The sequence below is a fragment of the Geospiza fortis genome, unplaced genomic scaffold, assembly GCF_000277835.1.
Source record: "Geospiza fortis unplaced genomic scaffold, GeoFor_1.0 scaffold10, whole genome shotgun sequence".
NCBI lineage: Eukaryota > Metazoa > Chordata > Aves > Passeriformes > Thraupidae > Geospiza > Geospiza fortis.
Window position 1 is genome coordinate 4804616 of NW_005054326.1, and position 4376 is coordinate 4808991.

Below are 4376 nucleotides of genomic sequence, written 5' to 3' on the forward strand. Positions count from 1 at the left end.
GGGAAAGATATTTTTTCTAACACACAAAAATTGACTATCTAGGCATTTTGGACAGGGCTTAAAAATTAAGTAATTCACTAAATTAAAGGAGAAACTATCTACTTAATATACATCAGTTTCAAACCAAGCTGTTACATTAACACCACTCTTAGGTTCAAAGGAACTGTTCTGCAGTCATTCCTTTGAAAAGCACTGTTTTCATATGCACAGTCAGTCTGGCTTTCTCTAGGAATAAGATTTTGTTTAAAATTATTTTAAACACCTTTGGAACAAAATACAGGCAACATTTTTACTTCATGTAGTTTCCAGTACTTCCCTTAGCATTCAGAAATACTGTTCATGAAAACGAAGTCTGGTAAAAATGCTGGAAATGCAACTTGCAGGTTAAACAAGCCAACACCCACAGGCAGGCACAGAGCTGAATCCTTTCCCACTCCCCTGCTTAGGACAGCTGCTGCACCTCTGCAACTCCTCTCCTGCAGCACAGATTGACCAACATTTGCCCATGTATTTCCTAAGAACAGTAAAGGCTATTAAGCAGATTAGACAACAGACCAGATCTCAGTGTGCTGAGATTTGTCCACACTCAACTAAATCCAGTGTCACTGCTGGGGAAGAAGGGAAAATGGCAGCAGTAAGAATGCAGATGAGATGCAGCTGCTCCACAAGACATTCTGATGTCTCATCATCATTATACTCATTGTCTTGAGCTAGAAAAAAAGGTATGGCTCCAGTTAGACTGGTCACAAAATGCACTAAGCAGCCACATGCTTAAGGAAAGTCCAGTTCTGAATAGCATTTTTGCTTTTATTTAAGAATTCCTCATGTATTTCAGGCTGGCTGATACACTGTTATCAAAATCAATTGGTTGGCTGCTTCACCCAGCTTTGAAGGAAAAGACAGCCAAAGCATCAGGAACTCACTTTAGGTGCAAGCTCTGGATTTGTACGCAAATGAAAATCTAGAAAACTTAAAACATTCTTCAAAACTAGCAAGGCTGTCTCGTCCCTTAATCCAAGGAAACCAAGAAAAATTGCTATCACAGATCATGTAGCAAGCCTTAAGCAGGTGAAAGAGGATGAGGAAATATTATTATTCCAATGGACATTTAATATACAGGTATTTGCTAACTCCTGCAAAGATCACACTGTAGAAATCCAGGTCAAGCGATACAGCCTGTGGAGAACAGGAGGTGCCTGTAGCTACCCCAGGACTGAGGATCACCAAAAGCCCCAGAGAACTCAAGGGTCTCTTATGGCACGAGCTCACTTGGTCTCACACTGTGCAGGGGCACTGCAGCTACCTCCACTTGCTCTCCACCCTTCAAAAACAGAGGGCTGTCAGTCACTGCTTGGGTACTCCAGAACATAAAAGCACAGTTAGGACTTTGTTGAAGCTGAGATAATTTTAGCTGTGATATAATCCACATACTAAAATTACCAGAGTACATACACTGGCTTTCACACTAACTTTGTTACATGGAGAATAACAGAGAATCTCAAACACAGCAGCTCCAGACCAGTGAGCAGAAAGGCCATGAGAAATCACTGGTTGCACTACTGTCTTTTAAAGGAGTGTTTGAAAGACATAACCGATTTTATCAGCAATATTTCTGTGAAGTGCCACAAAGGTCATCTGCAGTGTGAAGTGTCCTTATGGTGACAAACTTCTAATAATTATGAAAAGATAGCTTGAGATCTACCTTTAGCTTCTTGCAAAGCAAGCGTAACACAATATACGCAAAAATAAACAAATACATCAGCTTTAACTCAAACATCTCCTATTACGGCTTTTTGACAAAACAGGAGCTTTTTCCCAGCTTTTTTCCAAGTTATGGTACAGTTATGATCATTCAGGCTGATCCAAGTCTGTTTGCATTAGCTCCTGCTGGGACAAATCAAAGCAAGAGTCCCTCAAGCACTCTGTCTGCCCCTTGCTGATCTGGACAAAGGGTGATTATTTTCATCTGTTTCCCAGTAAGAACCATCTGTATCCATTAGCACCTGCAGCAGATGTATCGGTATCCCCCACAGTTAAAGAGAAAGGAAAAAGATCCTAGTAAGAATAGCATATGTCAGAGTGCTTAGAAACCCTATCTGGAGCACTTCATCCCTAGGCTGTGAGTTCAAATCTAAACCAGAGTGATAAGAACCAAAATTCACTTGTGATCAACTATCATTCAGCAGCTCTAATGTTTTAATCAGTAAAACACAGTTTTCCAAATCACCAAAGGCTCCTAATAACCATGGATTTTCTGTGCTATCCACCCTCCCAATACAGCTCCTGCTGCTGTCTCCTTTGCCTTCTCATGTGCCTGGCTGTCCATCCAGGGATGTCCCCTGATGGCTTCCCACACTGGACCCAAGTAGTTTTCAAATTAGAGAAGTGGGAGCATCTGAGAATGCTGGCATGGCTAAGCAGAAAGGTCAGGAGGCTCCCAATAATCATCAGCTTTTCACTGATGAAGTGTTTATTATCTCTGCCCAAAGTTATATCCTGCCCAAGCAAATGTATTATTTGGCCAGACCTAGGTGCTATTCTCACAGAACTAGAAGAGAACAGAAGCCTGAGGGGGAGGAGGCAGGGAGGGAGAGGGGGATGCTCAAATGGGTGTCTGAAGATACTACAACCCCAGAATCCTGTCACACACAGATTCTACACAGTAGAATTGGTCATCTGCTAACCCAGAGCATGTCAAAATAAAGCCATGTACAAGAAGTGTTTGATAGAGATGTGTGACATGCCTCTCCTTCAGGAAAAAATGGGGGTAGAACAGCAGGCATTCTTCTACTCCCATGATTCCACCCCACAAAAGAGCATGAACATCTGCAAAAGACTAGATGCGTCAGGGAAACCTCTTGGAAATTGTTTCAAGCACAGGTCTCAAATCCAGAGAATTCAACAGGCCAAGCTTCTGCAGCATTTAAAGATTCAGTTCCTTAATTACTCATCACGTTTAGCCATAATCTCAGTTCCTCAATCCATGCCTAATAGTGTTGCCCTAGTTTACATGGCACCTCTCTGGATCAGAGCCAGAATAGAGGAGACATTCTGACTGGACTTCCCCTTCCTCCACTCCCTAAACATGGATATTTCCCACGCTTCTGTTCAGCACAAACCACTGTGCAATTGTACTGACAGCAAGAAGAGGGAAGGGGCCGTTCAAACCTGAACTACAGCAGGGAAGACAGCATGGATGAAAAAAATAATCATCAAATAATTATTTGTACCATAGTCCAAGTGCATTTCATGCATACCAAGGACTCTCTGCATTCCTTTAGCATCCTTGTGTCTCCAACAAGCCCTGTCTGAGAGAGCTCCCATCCTTATGTGTTAGGATTCCTGACCTTCTTACTTCACGCCAAATAACCTCCTTCTCCCATTCACAACTGAGCTGTTCCCCTGTTGTGGGTTTTGGCTAATTTCCCACTCCATTCAGTGCTTCACATTTATTTGCCAAGTCAGGTAATCCTTTTTCCTTCATGCTCTCCCCCCTGCCCCCCTCACACATGCCCTGCTCATACCAGCTGCTCCAGTTTGACTTATTTTCTACTTCTCCACTCTCTCTCCCTCAAAGCTCAGCTGTGTCCCTGCTGTTTACACAATATCATACCTGTCAGTATCTTCCTCTCATTCTGCCCTCTGGCAGGCCCCTTTCATTTTAAAGGTGGTTCAGTTGGTTTTTTTTTTGGGGGGGTTGCTGTTGTTTCTTTTTAAAGTTTTTTTAAAAGAGAGAGAGGCAGAGACAGCACCTCACCAATGTTCCTCTCCCTCCAAACAGCTGATAGCAGAGCCAGGTAAAGGCACTCAGATCCTTCCTTGCTCTTTGGTTTCCCTAGATATATGGCTTTCTAAACAGCACATTTCAGCAAGGTATGACACCCTTTTATAAACTCACTACACCATTTCTTGAACAATCCTACAGAGCTAGCCACCACAAGCCTCCTTTCTTTCCCTTAGCTCCCTGCAGGAGAACCCTTGGGCCCCTGCCCCCTTTTCCTATCACTGCCCAAAAAGCAAATCCATAATCCATCCTTTTCTCTTCCCGTCTTCCTCTGTTCCCAGTTCTTTTCTTCGATCATGCTGTAAGTGCTACAAGATTAATTTTCAAATAGTTATAATTCAATACAATCTAATAATTACAGTTAGCATGCACTTCTGTCTGAAATTCTAGCTTCTCAAACCATTCTACAATTACATGACTTTATAAGAGGGCAGATTTAGACTAAATATAAGGAAGATTTTTTTTTATGATGAGGGTCATGAAACACTGGCACAGGTTGCCCAGAGAGGTGGTGGATGCCCCATTCCTGGAAACATTCAAGGTTAGAATGGACAGGACCCTGAGCAAGCCTATCTAGCTGAAGATGTTCCTG

The 4376-nt window shown here is 42.6% G+C and overlaps 1 protein-coding gene across 1 annotated transcript in view; it reads right to left on the reverse strand.

Annotated features, from left to right (window-relative positions):
* The window catches only part of CHPT1 (choline phosphotransferase 1), a 20402-nt gene that overhangs the window by 13147 nt on the left and 2879 nt on the right, over positions 1-4376 (reverse strand). The gene's annotated exons all lie outside the window — the stretch shown is intronic.